Source organism: Elephas maximus, chromosome X (assembly GCF_024166365.1).
Source record: "Elephas maximus indicus isolate mEleMax1 chromosome X, mEleMax1 primary haplotype, whole genome shotgun sequence".
NCBI classification, from domain to species: Eukaryota; Metazoa; Chordata; class Mammalia; order Proboscidea; family Elephantidae; genus Elephas; species Elephas maximus.
In genome coordinates, this window is record NC_064846.1 from 168,886,671 (window position 1) to 168,902,119 (window position 15,449).

Consider the following 15,449-nt stretch of genomic DNA (forward strand, 5'->3'; position numbering starts at 1 on the left):
GAATCTTAGTAGGTACAGATGTTTGTGATAGTATTCTATTGCATCATACCCCAATGCAATAAAACCCAAAGGCTCGCAGGCTCTAAATAGAGAGTTATTGGTACAAATATTGAAAAGATATAATCTGAATGTAGCAACGGTTTAGGTTTTTCTTCTCTCTCTCTTTCTCTCATGCACACACATACTCTCTCTGTCTCTATAGCAATGGCAATATAAGGGCTTTACACCTAAAGAGGGGGCCCTGGTGACACAGTGGTTAAGTGCTTGGGTGCTGACTCAAAGGTCAGCAGTTCGAACCCATCGGTGGCTCCATGGGAGAAAGACCTGGAGATCTGCTTCTGAAAAAATTACAGCCAAGAAACCTCTATGGGGCAGTTCTACTCTGTCGCCTGGGGTTGTTATGGGTTGGAATGGACTCGATGGCACCAGCCACAACAGCACCCAAAGAAGAGTCCCTGGATGGTACAATTGATCAATGTGCTCAGCTGCTAACCGAAAGGTTGGAGGTTTGAGTCCACTCAGAGGTACCTTGGAAGAAAGGCCTGGTGATCTGCTTCTGAAAAATTTGGCCATTGAAAACCCTATGAAGCACAGTTCTACTCTGACATGGGGTTGCCAGGAGATAGTGGGCAACCGGTAACACTCAAAGAGGTGCATCCTGAATTATAAAACATGGAAGGGAAAGCAAAAGCTCATTGCTGTCAAGTCGATGCCAACTCACAGTGACCCTCTAGGACACAGTAGAAGTACCCCAAAGGGTTTCCAAGGCTGTAATCTTTACCGAAGCAGATCGCCAAATCCTTCTCCACGGAGTGGCTGGTGGGTTTGAACTGCTGACCTTTTGGTTAGCAGCCCAAGGCTTAATGATTGTACCATCAGGATTCCTTATAAAAGAAATAACTAGCGTTAAATGTTAAAATGTTACCCTAGTCCCACTCTGGGCCCTCTGCCAGTTTGCTCAGTTTCTCTCCAATGGCCCCTCCCTTGATCTAGGTCAGGAGAGGCAGCCATGTTACCAGGAAGCCGCATGCATGGATTTATCCAAGGAGTGCTCTCTTGTCCCCAGATCTCTAGCTTACCAACTGTTGTTTGAAATTCTGCCGCTATTGACAATAGCGCTTATATCATTTCTCACATGCTTTTTTTTTTTTTAAGCATATCTTTGGAATAAATACCTAGATTTGAAATAACTGGTCAAAGGGAATGTGCTCTCACAACTCTGATACATGTTTCCAAATTACCCTCAACAGAGGGTCTTAAGGGAGTCCTGGTGGCACGATGGTTAAGTGCTCAGCTGCCAACCAGAAGGTTGGCACTTAGAACCCACCCAGTGGCTCCATGAGAGAAAGACCTAGTGATCTGCTCCTGTAAAGATTAAACCAAACCAAACTCATTGCTGTCAAGTCGATTCAGATTCAGAGTGACACTATAGAACAGTGTAGAACTGCCCCACAGGGTTTCCAAGGCTGTAAATCTTTACGGAAGCAGACTGCCACGTCTTTCTCCCTTGGAGCAGCTGGTGGGTTCAAACCGCCAACTTTTTGGTTAACAGCCGAGTGCTTAACCACTATACCACCAGGGCTCCTCCCTGTAAAGATTACAGCCTAGAAAACCCTATGGAGCAGTTCTACTCTGTAATATGGGGTTACTATGAGTTGAAATCGACTAGACAGCACCTAACAAGAACAGGGGGTTTTACCAATTGACACCCCAGGAATGTATGAGAGAGCGTTTTCCCACACCTTCATCCACACCGTGCACCAGCCTTTTTTGTTACTGGTTTGTAGGGGCTGCTCACATAATAAGAAAATTAACCTGTTTTTCTGGAATAGACAGAACTATAGAGACAGTAAATAGATCAGTGGTAGCCAGGGGCTCAGAGGGAGGGAGGGAGGGATGAAGAGGCGGAGCCCAGGGTATTTTTAGGGCAGTGAAACTATTCCGTATGCTACTGTAATGGTGGACACATGACATTATGGCTTTGTCAAAACCCACAGGACTGTACACCACAAAGAGGGAACCCGAATGTCAACTGTGGACTTTAGTTAATAATAATGTATTGATATTGGTTGATTAATTGTAACAAATGTGCCACAGAAATGCAAGATGTTAAATAATAGAAGAAACTATGTATTATATGTGTGTGGGGGGGAGGGGATATGGGAACTCTTCTTTAGTTTCTGCATAATTTTTTGTCAACCTAAATTAAAAGTACTTTAAAAAATAAAGCCTATTTGAAAACAAAAAAAAAATTTCTTAAACTATGAGTTACAAGTATTTTCTCTCAGTTTGTCATTCTTCTTTTGCTTTTGCTTAAGGTAGTTTTTACTTTGAGTAATTTTTATGTCCCTAATTTTCTAATCTTTTCTCTTCTGATTTCTGGGCCTTGTGGCATAGTTAGAAATACTTCTTTGAAGTTCTAAATGAATTCTCCCAAATTTCTTCAACTTTTTAAAACTTTTCATTTTTTACTTTAAATCATTGATATATTTAGAATGTATCCTGGTGTAAGGAATAAGGCAGAACTCCAAATCCCCCCCCCATTTTTTGCAAATGGCTACTCAGTTGTCCCAGGAATATTAAATAAAAGCCACCTCCCCACACACACACCCACATATGCAGATTTGAGATGCCACCTCAATATTAAAATACTCGTTTTTCCATGTGTATTTGGGTCCGCTTTGGACTTTTTACTGTAAACCATTGTGTATCCACGTACACACCAGTACCACATTGTTTTCATTGTTTTCATTACCTCTCTGGCAAAGCCAGTTCCCTCTCATTGATCTTCTTCAGAATTTTCCTTGATATATTTGTTTATGTTTCTGAATGAAATCTGGAATCAGCTGATCTAGTTTTTTTTTTTTTTTTTTTTAGTTAAAAAAATCCACAGGGTAATTTTATCACGATTACATTAAATGGATATCTTAATTTAGGAAGATGCTTTAGAGAAATAAGCCATCCTATACGTGACTATGCGCTGCCCTCCCAACTGGTCACATCTGCTTTTGTGGCCCTCCAACCCATTCTTAAGTTTTTCCTCAAATTGTGAATATTTGTTGAGCTTATTCCTTGGTGCTTTAACTTGGTTGTTGCAATAGTAAGAAGGCATCTTTTCTTTTCTTATATCTACTAACTTGTTGCTCCTGTACTTATGAAAGCTGTTGACTACATTTGTCCTGTGCGCTCTGCCATGGTTTCAATTCTCTGATTATCTTTAGTCTTATTTTTGGTTTGATTATCTTGGGTTTTTCAGGAATTCTTTAATATAATCTCAAATAATAATAATTTTACTCCCTCTTTTCCAGTTTTAGTGCCTCTAATTTCTTTCTCCTATTTTTATCTTACTGCATGGCTGGAATTTTCCAGCGTAATGTTAAATGCTACAAGTGGTAGTCGGTGTCTTGACTTAGGGACTGAGCTGGAAAAATATGACCACCAGATGGCAGTGTTGCAAAACAAGCTATTTATTTTGCAACCTAAAAATGCGGGGGTGGGGGGGTGCACCAGAAGGGGAAGAGGGCAAAGGAACTCCAGGGGGAGAGGGAAAGTGGTGAGGGGGTGATGTCCCTCAGCAACAAGATGGGAAGTTTCTGGGTCAGAGAGCTTCAAGGGGCAGCAGAGGCTTGGGGTCTTTATAACTACAGCTAGCCGATGTTGTGTAGTTTTTCAGGATATGCAAAGCAGGCAGGCTCTAAATAGCTAAATATCTGCTTATCTGGGCTATTTTAAAAGTAATTGGGTATGTAAACAAATGAGTATGGTGCTGGCGGGCTTTTTAGGCTACCAGCTCCAGCTTGCTGTGAAGAAATGAACAACCTTGGGGCCAATACGCAGTGGACAGCCCTCATTTTTAGAGGGAGTATTTCTAGTGTTTCCCCATTAAGCACTGGGCTAACTTTTTGATTGACATAGTATTATGGATTGAATTGTGTCCCCCAAAAATGTGTACCGACTTGGCAAGGCCATGATTCCCAGTACTGTGTGATTGTCCACCATTTTGTCATCTGATGTGATTCTCCTGTGTCTTATAAATCCTGCCTCTATGATGTTAATGAGGCAGGGTTAGAGGGAGTTGTGTTAATGAGGCAGGACTCAATCTACAAGATTTGCTTGTGTCTTAAGCCAATCTCTTTTGAGATATAAAAGAGAGAAGTGAGCAGAGAGACATGGGAACCTCATACCGCCAAGATACAAGAGCCCAGATAGTAGTGGAAATCGACTTGAGACTTGATGGACAACAGCAGGTTTTTTTGGTTTTGGAGCTGGGATCCCTGTGCTCAGAAGCTCCTTAACCGGGGAAGATTGATGACAAGGACCTTGCCCCAGAGCTGACAGAGAGAGAAAGCCTTGCCCTGGAGCTGGAGCCCTAAATTTGGACTTCTAGCCTCCTAGACCATGAGAGAATTAATTTCTCTTTTTAAAAGCCATCCACTTGTGGTATTTCTGTTATAGCAGCACTAGATTACTAAAACACATAGGTACAGTTTGTTGTCATGTTCAGGAAGTATCACTCTCTGTTTTATCATGAGTGTTTTTTTTTTTTAGATCAACAAATGCTTTAGTGAATGGGCTTTCGTTGAAGATGAGAAAGAGGCTCAGTTTCCCGTCTGGGTCAACGTGAACCGAGCCTGCACAAGCAGAAAGAGGAGACCAGAGGCAGAAGAGACCATGAGAACATAAGCCCCAGAAAAGCACCACATATTGGGAGGAAACTTGATCTTTCTTGGACCATGGGACTGGAGATGTACATGAATCATAAATGGAGACCCAGGGGTGTGAAGGCCAGGCCCAGCTGACAAGTGGCTCACACTTTGCCTATGGGTGCATTTATTGAATAATCATTATAAATAAGGCAAGTTGATAATAAAACATTCTGGGATCTCACATTTATATGTATGTGTCTGTATGTCTGTGTGTGTGTGTGCGCCTGTAGAGTTGTTATTGCTTTTTATTTTATAGACAGTTTTTTTTTTAGACCAATGCTTCTCAAACTTGACTGTGCATACAAATCCCCTGGGAATCCTGTTCAAATGCAGATTCGGATTTGGTAGGTCTGGGGCGGGGCCTGAGACTCTGCATTTCTCATCAGCTCCCACGTGATCCTGATACTGCTGGTCCTCAGGCCACACTTTGAATGGCCAGGCTTTGGAAAGCCCTAGGTATTGTTTGTAAACAAAGTCCAGAAATCCAGAGGAAACATTTAGGAACTTTTGTAGCAATTTAGAGGACTGATTTTATATCTGATAAATCTAATAATAAAGAGATTCAGCTTGCATTTTGGATGCTTGCTTTTTTATTTCATTAGAAAAATTTTTTGTTTGTACTTTTTTCTACAAAAGTTTTGGTCTGTGATGGATTGGAAATTTAAACAAAAACAACAATAAAACGGACCTTTTACTACCGAGAGTTTGAGAAGCACCGCTTTAAAGTTGTGGTGAGGGCTGTCACTGCTGATGTCAGATGGGTCCTGGCTGAGAGCCGAGAACACCAGAAGGATGTCTACCTGTGTTTCATTGACTATGCAAAGGCATTTGACTACGTGGATCATAACAAACTATGGATAACATTGCAAAGAATGGGAATTCCAGAACACTTAATTGTGCTCATGAGGAACCTTTACATAGATCAAGAGGCAGTTGTTCTGACAGAACAAGGGGATACTGAGTGGTTTAAAGTCAGGAAAGGTGTGTGTAAGGGCTGTATTCTTTCACCATACTTATTCAATCTGTACACTGAGCAAATAATCCAAGAAGCTGGACTATATGAAGGAGAACGGGGCATCAGGATTGGAGGAAGACTCGTTAACACCTGTGATACGTAGATGACCCAACCTTGCTTGCTGAAAATGAAGAGGACTTGAAGCACTTACTCATGAAGATCCAAGACTACAGCCTTTTGTATGGATTACACCTCAACATAAAGACCACAAAAATCCTCACAACTGGACCAATGAGCAACATCATGATAAACAGGGAAAAGAATGAAGTTGTCAAGGATTTCATTTTACTTGGATCCACAATTAACACCCATGAAAGCAGCAGTAAAGAACTCAAACGAAGTATTACATTGGGCAAATCTGCTGCAAAAAGCCTCTTTGAAGTGTTAAAAAGCAAAGATGTCACCTTGAGGACTACAGTGCACCTGACCCAAGCCATGGTATTTTCAATTGTCATGTGCATGTGAAAGCTGGACAGTGAATAAGGAAGACTGAAGAAGAATTGATGCCTTTGAATTATGGTATTGGCAAACAATATTGAATATACTATGAACTGTCAGAAGAATGAACAAATCTGTCTCAGAAGAAGTACAGCCAGAATGCTCCTTAGAAGCGAGGATGGTGAGACTTTGTCTCATGTAGTTTGGACATATTATGGGGGGGACCAGTCCCAGGAGAAGGACATCATGCTTGGTAGAGAGTCAGCGAAAAAGAGGAAGACCCTCAACGAGATGGATTGACACAGTGGCTGCAACAATGGGCTCAAGCATAAAAACGATTGTGAGGATGGCCCAGGACTGGGCAGTATTTCTCTCTGTTGTACATAGGGTTGCTATGAGTCAGAACCAATTGAATGGCACCTAACAACAACAACTTTAAAGTACCTCATACCAAAAAACAACCAAACCTGTTGCAACTGAGACAATTCCAACTCATAGAGACCCCATCTGACAGAGCAGAACTGCTCCATAGGGTTTCCAAGGCTGTAATCTTTATGGAACCAGACTGCCACATCTTTCTCCCACAGAGCAGCTGGTGGTTTGAATCGCTGACCTTTTGGTTAGCAGCTGGGTGCTTAACCACTGTACCTCCAGGCCTCCTCTAAAGTACCTCGTAGTCAGAGGCATAGCAAGGGAGGGGGCAGAGAGGGCACTTGACCCAGTCGCAAGTCCAAGGGGGCACCAAGAGGAAGCGTGGAAACATTCTGAGTTGCCACAAATATGAAAGCTGCCTGACTGAGGCAGCCGGACAAGGTGGGGGGGAAGGCATTCTGCCAATGCGTTGCAGCTATCGATGTCTATTCATCTTGAAATTGGGGGGGGATACAACTTAGAGATTGCCCCTGGGTGCTCGTCACCCCTGCTGTACCCCTGCTTGTAGTGACAGCAAATTCTCCCTTCTCTCATGTGAGAGCAAGAGCATTTGTGTAATGGTTTTGGTTACCCCAAATTAATTCAGCTTTATTTTTAGTGAATAGAAGAGATGAATATTACTATTCTGTTATTCACAGTCTGCCAGGTGCTCCTTGGAAACTCTATGGGGCAGTTCTACTCTGTCCTGTAGGGTCGCTATGAGTCAGAATTGACTCGACGGCACTGGGCACTGGGTTACTATTCACGATAATGATAGGATTAATCCTGTTGTTGTTAGCTGCTGTCAAGTTGGCTCCAACTCACGGAGACTCCATTCAACAGACTGAAATGTTGCATGGTCATGCGCCATCTTCACGATCTTAGTATGCTCGTGTCCATTGTTGTGGTCATTATATGTTATGAGTGCCTTCCAACTTAGGGGGCTTCCTCCCTTCCTCTTATCTGTCCCTCTCTCCCCTCGCCCTCTTTCTCTCCTTCTCTTCCTCCCTTCCTTTCAACCTTTTTTCCCTACGTGCCTTCTTTGTGCAAAGTATTATGCTAGGCGTGGAACAAGAGAGAAAAGATGTACCTTGGTACTAACAATGAAGCCCTGAGACCACTGGGATTAGAATTCTTAAACAAAAGAGGTTTGATGAGTTTTACCCTTCTGAGGTGTGGGTGGATGGGTGGCAAGAGGAGGAGAATGTTCTGGCCGGAAAGGGTACAAAATCTGAGTAGAGGAAACTGAAGGACACACACTTCCACTCCAGATTTGGAATTGGCAAGAGTACTTGGAGTGTAGGAGTTTAGTGCTTGATGTGTGCCAATTAAAGGACTGCAAGCTTGGCCTTTAATTTCAAAGGGGCATGGGGGTGGGGCATGGCAGGTGGTAAACTAAAGGAGTTGACAGTGATCTGAAAAATAAACTTAGGTACTGACTTCATTGTGGGCAGGGAGGCAAGAACCTTCTATTTTCTGAGTTGAAAATAAGCTGCTCCAGTCTGAACTTGCTTTCCTAAATACCATGTCTTCCTACTCTAGAAAATGAGGTGAAGTAGTTTAAGCCAGTCACCAAAAAGCACAGATTGCATTCAATGTGCATCTGTGAGTCTATTATGCTACAAAAGGGTCCCTGGTGTTTTGTACGTACACGTGCTCTTTTCTGCAATGCAGTTCGTGCCTTTGTATTTTTGGAATCCGACATAGTCCACGTTTTGTTCTTCAGAGAAGACATTCAATAGCTGTGGCTGGCTGAGATCTGATCTTCACTCTGTGCAACCAAGGCCAACTAGATCACTAAGTCATCTTGACGCCAACCGCTGGGAGTTGTTTCTGGACTGAGTGATTTGGTGTTGGTTATTTCCACCTTTTCAGAGGTTGGAGCCTCAGCATGGCAACCAGGTTGAAAAATCTAAAAAGTCTCTTTTGCTTTGAGTACCACGATAGCAGGCACTGCTTCTTATCCACCTTCTGTTCCTGGGCCCTCACAATGTTTGGCCCATACCTAATGAATGAATGGATGGATGGATGAGTAGATGGATGGATGGATAGATGGATAGATGGATGGATGGATGAGTAGATGGATGGATGGATGGAGGCGTTAAATGTTCTACAACAATTCCTATTGACCATTGAGACTATTCAGCTTCATTAAACTAAAAGTATCCATTTCTGCTGACTTAAAGAACCTATATCACTACTATTTCTGAATTTCATCTGGTTGAAGTTTGAAACCACTAAAACTTTTATTAATTTGCTTCTGCCATGCTATGTATAATCTGCTGAAAGTTTTGACAGAATCTGACAGTGATATTTCTATTTACTTTGTGTGAGTTTTCTAACTTGCAAAGTTATACCTATATGGTTTATAAACCTTTGTATTTTTTGGCTCTAAATGCTTTCTCACCTCCTTGGGCAATGTTATAAAGCATTTTATGGTGGAAAAATTTACAAAGAGGTAAAATGAGTTAAAAACCATAGTTAATGAGAGTGATTTAATTGGACCAGAAAAAATGAAACCTAGATTGAGGAAGTCTGAATTAAAAACAAACAAACGAATGTATTTGGGGCTAATCACTTTGAAATTGCACTTTACAGTAAGTTAGGTAGGAATTTTTTGCAAAAGTACGGTGATTAGTGAGATCTGTCAATTACATGAGCCCATGACCCTATGGCCCAACAGTTGTTAACTTGACATTACTAACATACCTCCACACAGACATTTCATAATCTTCATTTGATGTGTGAAGCTTTTCACTGTGTAAACAGCTTTGGAGGGAAGAACCATAACCTAAATTTTAGGATTAAGAGACTCCCTAACGAAAGACCTAAGAAACTGCCACTAGGGGGCGATAGAAGTTCAGAAACAGCCGTGCTAGTCCCAGAGGCAAGGGAGCACTTGAGCTGGTTTATTTATCCAAAGCTGGAATTTGGACTTGCGAACCGCCAAGCTCAGGGAAATTCTTGGATGGGAACACAGTCCCAGGAAAAACCTACCAGAGGTGGAATTAGCACCTTGGCGGACCGCCTTCAACACAAAGAGCTTTTCCTTCCTTGTGTGTCTTAAGAACTTACTTCAGTTCCCTTCCGTCTGTAATGGAGGAAGCCAAATAAAACTGCAAACAGACGAGACAACAAAGAAAGACGCTTATTTATCATTACTTGCAAACACACAGCTAACACAACATGGAGGCATCTCAGCGCCTCTGGGCCAGAGTTTTGGGTGATGTGGGTGGGCCTCAGTCAGTACCTTTCCTGGGGGAAGGAGGGAGGTGATGGGAGTTTACTTCAGAAAACTTGGAGTTGTAGTTAACACTTGAGGTGACAGTTAAAGAATCTAGTGAGGGGGAGAAAAGAGAGGTTTACAAATGTGTTCTGTAGAAAACAAAGCAGAAAAAAGTATGTCTTCACCACCCATTCCTATCCAGTTGATTGTAACTCATAGCAACCCTGTAGGACAGAGTAGAACTGCCCCATAGGATTTCCTAGGCTGGAATCTTTACGGATGCAGAGTGCCACATCTTTCTCCTGTGGAGCAGCTGGTGGGTTCAAACCACCTACCTTTGAATTAGCAGCCCAGTGCTTAACCACTGCGCCACCAGGGCTCCTTGTCTGCACCACAGTAGTCATCTTACAACCACTTGGTGGTGAGCGGTGAGCTTCATGGATCATCCCTGATGACCTCTGCCGTGCTTGGAGTCACTGGTAGGACTGGGGTCCAACCCTGGCACCAGGCTTTGGCCAGTCCTTGGTGGTCTGTCCTCTAATCATTTTTTGGCCTTCTTTTCTGTCTCAAGATTGCCACCAACAAAATGTCACCACCCCAAGGATTTTGTGCTGTTTCCATTCCAAGAAGGGTCAATGGACAGGGGGACATGGAACTTAAGGAAGCAAGTCCATCATGCACTTTTGCCCATTGTTGTTGTTAGCTGCTGTCGATTCGGCCCCTGACTCAAGGAGACCCTGTGTATAAGGGAAGGAAATGTTGTCTGGTCCCATGCCATCCCCACGATCAGGTGCAGGGTTTCCATTGCCTGAATTTTAGAATTAGGTCGCCAGGCCTTTCTTCCTAGTCTGTCTTGTTTGGAAGCTCTGCTGAAACCTGGTCAGCATCATAGCAACACTCAAGACTTCAGTGACTGCACAGAGGTGCATTGGCTGAGAATCGAACCTGGGTCTTCCACATGGAAGGTGAAAGTTCTATCACTGCACTACCAATGCCCTGAATAGAAAATATGTGGTGTGATATAGTATAAGTAATTACTAAGATGTTTTCTATTTAAGCCACATCACCCATATTTGCACGTATAAACTACCACGTGAGACAGCAACTCTGGACCTGAATGTTGATGCCACCCCCTTCCCCCCCGCCCTGCCCCGTCCAGAGGTGACTTGGTCAGTGATGTGATGTTCGTTTGCTTGTTTGCTTTTATTTTTTGAGAGATAGGGGAGAGATGAGGAGGTTTGGAGAAAATGTGGCTGATAAGGATTCTAGTTCTGGTCCAGAACAGTGTGGGTTTTTATTTCCGCCCTTTGATGGTCAATGGTATAATTTCATTCACTCAGTAAATACTGATGGAATCTTGGCTTTGTGGCAGGTGTCATGCTGGCCATGGTAGATACAGAAGTGATGAAAATGGACAAGGCCCCTGCCTCCAAGAAGCTTATGTTCTAGTGGGAGTGTGTGTAGTGTTGGGGTGGGGAGGAGTAGGAGTGGTTGGCTTCCAAACAGTGACTGATCGAATGAATAAAACAATTGCAGAGTGTGAATAACTCCAGAAAATGAACACACAGTGTGGTGTGACAGAAGTAACAGGCTTTGGGGGCTTGCCAGAGACAAAATAAGCTGTGTTTATGCCCTCCTCATGAATCCCTGGGTGGTACAAACAGTTAAGCACTCGGCTGTTAACTGAATGGTTGGAGGTTCAAATCCACCCAAAGGTGCCTTGGAAGAAAGGCCTGGAGATCTCCTTCTGAAAAATCAGCCTATGAAGCACAGTTTTGCTCTGGCACAAATGAGGTCACCATGAGTCAGGATCAACTCGACGGCAACTTTTTTATTTTATTTTTTTAATTAAATGCCCTCCTTATCTTCTCCTTGGCCCTCTTTTGCCTCAGCCCTAATCTCTAAGGCATTCAAGCTGCGAGTTTCTCCTGAAAATGTTGAATCAAGGTGATGTTCTTGTTGGTATATGGGCCACAAATAATAGTAGCAACCATTGTTAGGTGCTCACTTCTGGGGTGGTCATTACTGCGAGGCCTTTTTTTTTTTTAAATAAACTTTTAATTTTAGAATAGATTTTAATTTACAGAAAAAGTTGGGAAGGCCGTACACAGAGTTTGCATCTATCCTACACCCAGCTTCCCCTATAATTAACATCTTTCATTAGTATGGTACATTTGTTACTATTAATGAACCAATATTGTTACATTATTATTAGCTAAAGTTCATGCGGGAAACCCTGGTGGCATAGTGGTTAAGTGCTACGGCTGCTAATCAAAGTGTCGGCAGTTCAAATCCGCCAGGTGCTCCTTGGAAGCTCTACGGGGCAGTTCTACTCTGTCCTATAGGGTCGCTATGAGTTGGAATCAACTCGACGGCACTGGGTTAAAGTTCGTGCTTCATTCAGATATCCTAAGTTTTTACCTAGTGTCCCTTCTCTGTTCCAGGATCTGATCCAGAATGTCACATTGCACCTAGTCGTCATGTGTCCTTGGGTTTTTCTTGACTGTGACGGTTTCTCAGACTTTCCTTTTATTCACGTCCTTTACAGTTTTGAAGAATACTGGTCGGGTATGTAGTAGAAGGTCCCTTAATTGGGATTTTGTCTGATGCAATGTAATGCGTTATTTCTCATCCTGAAAGCTATCCTTCAATATGTTGTTGTTAGTTGCCATCAAGTCATGGGTTGGAGTTGATTTGATGGCAACTGGTAAGAGGTTCCTGCGACACAGAACTTTCCGTAATAAAACTGGGACTGTCCCAGGCAAACCGGACAGTTGGTCACCCTACATTGAGCTGTTGTGAATTGCTAGGGCTCAACATTCTGCTTCTAAACAAGCTATCCTGTAGGTTATTCTGAGCACACAGAAGTCTGAGCTCCACTACATTAGATACTGGAAACTGAAGACAAGTTCCTGGAGATACTGAAAAACATGATAGATTTTCATCTGTTTCAGTGTTTGATTCTGTCTGAAGTTGAGAGAAGATGTCACCCAACTTACAGCCCAGATAACATCAATGGGGATGTTTTGCCTCCTTTATGTGAGAAAACCAAGCCCATTGCCGTCAAGTCGATTCTGACTCATAGCAGTGCTATAGGATAGAGTAGAACTGCCCCATACGGTTCCCAAGGAGTGCCTGGTGGATTTGAACTGCTGACCTTTTGGTTAGCAGCCATAGCTCTTAACCACTACACCACCAGGGTTTCCTTTACATGAGAAATATGTACTAATTCTTTGACTCTGTTTTTTTTTTTTCTTTGACAAATCAGCTTCTCAGCTGAGGAATGACTGGAGTACCCAAAAGATCCTTGGTGTACACTAGAATCACCAGGGAAAGTTAAAAAATCCCTACGCCCAGGCCTACCCCAGACCAGTTTCACCAGACTCTCTGGGGGTAGAGCCCAGGCCCTGGTTACAGTTCAAGAACCATAGACCTGAAGCATCATGCCCAACAGAAATAGAGCTCGAGCCATAATCTTCTAGTCACCACATTCTAAAAAGTAAAATAGAAACAGGTGAATATTAAGAGTATATTAAATTTAAGCCCGTATAGCCAACACTTTACCATTTTGATCTGATTATTGTAAAAAATTATCAGTGAGATATTTTATATAATTTTTTTCATCCCAAGCCTTTGAATTCTGTGTATTTCAAAGTGTGCATTTTACACTTACAGCGTTTCTAAATTTGGAGGTGAAATTGTCATCAGAAATATTTTGATCTGTATTTAGGTTCACATACCGAAGTTGTTCCCAAACATAGTTAAAAGTATCCCAAAAAGTGAATCGAGTATTACCTTTTAAATTTAAATTAATTTAAAGGAAAAAAGAAAAAAACTTCAATCCCTCCGTCGCACGTGTGGCTAGTGATTACTCCATAATGGATAGCTCAGGTCCAGAGCAGCGCTTAAGCTTGAATTTGTGCACACAAATCACCAGGCAGTCTTATTAAAATGTGAGTTCTGATCCAGGAGATCGGGGTGAAGCCTGAGAATCTGCATTTCTAGCAAGCTCCAGGTGACCCTGATGCTGCCCTTCCATGAGCCGTGCTTTGGGCAGCAAGCGCCTAGAGCACTCATCCTCTTTTCAAAAGCTCAAGATGAGAACAATAAGGCCTTTCTGGTTAGGAAATGTGCATGTTTGTGTGAATATGTACGTGTGTGTATACACACATATCCAAGTCTATACGTCTGAACTTGTCTGGAAGCGTAGGTAAGTTCTGCAAATATAAAGAACCCTCAGCGCTACACATGTTATTTGTCTTCTTCACTTTATTTTAAATTCAACTTACTTTTCTTTGGTTGACTGGAAGTGAACAAGAGCCGAATGTCTAATCTTGATTTAAGTCCCTAAATTCATTTGTTTGCTTTTTAAAATAAGCGCAGTAAGTTCCTGCTTTGTGCTTCAACGTTTGAAGGTATTTAACAAGTGTTGGATGACCCAGCCTCTTGGTGGTTTTGTGTACAGTGTGGCATAAAAGTCAGTTCCATTTGGTTCCCTTTTGTGCTGTAACGCTGTGTGCCTCTGCTTGTGTTTCTTTCCCTAGACGCTTTTTCATTCTCCCTTGGACACTGGTAAGGAAAGGTTACAAATTGCTTCTGAAGTGTTGTCTCAACATTTATTCAGTTCAGTCACTTGGTTCCGCTAAGCCAAAGTGGATTTAATGCTTATGCCAGTGTCTAACAAACAAACAAACAACCCCCACCCCACCCCTCAAAAAACCTAAAATTTACTGAGTTCTCTTTTTGAGGGGTTATAATCTGAAAAAATTACTTGGGCATAAAGAGCAAACAGAATCATAGAGAAATTGATTACGGTTTTCCCCTTATTGGTCTTTAGTTATTTTGGGGGGGGCAAGATTTTAGGGGGAAACCACCATTGTCTTCAGCAGTTATTGAAATCAAACAAAGGAAGATATGAAGGGCATAGCTATTAAAAACTTTTGGAAAAAATAGGGAATAAAATAACCTAATAAAATGGAAGGAAATGAAGTGAGAGGTGACAGCAGTTGGTTGTACAGTGAAACCTGTGAGAGCCGGAACTCGATGGGACTGCCTGGTTCTTCTGAGTCTTGCAAGTTTTCTACCATTGACAGGGTGCAGCTTTACCACTTTTATACCTCTCCTTTTAGCGGAAAATATTTGAGTATTCCTTCTCTGACAGGTTTCTGCCTTGCATAGTTTCCAGCTTTCACAGGTTTTGCTGTATCAAAGCAGGACAGAGAGGAAAAATAGCATTTTTACTTTAATCTCATTTTTAGCTATATTATTTATTGTTGGCCATGGGAGGTGGGAAAATTGCATTTCTTCTTCTTTTTTTTTTTACGGGACAGAATATTTATTCTGCATACAGTTGTAGATCACAGTAGCTATAAGACCTGGCATCATCCATGAAAAAAGCTACTGATCCAAAAGCTTAATTCATTGAGCTATATTCTAGAGGGGAATCTAAAGTCCTAAAGGAAATCAAGCTGGAATTCAATATCAAGTAAATAATTGTCTTTATTTCTTTTGTTTTGACTTCATGGGTATCTCTGGGTGAAGTTTGGTGTATACTTTTTTTTTTTTTGTGCATTAACTGCATTTAATCACAGGTAATAATAGGTAACATTCATGGAGTGTTTAATATGTTTCAGTGCCTAATTCATTACTTATA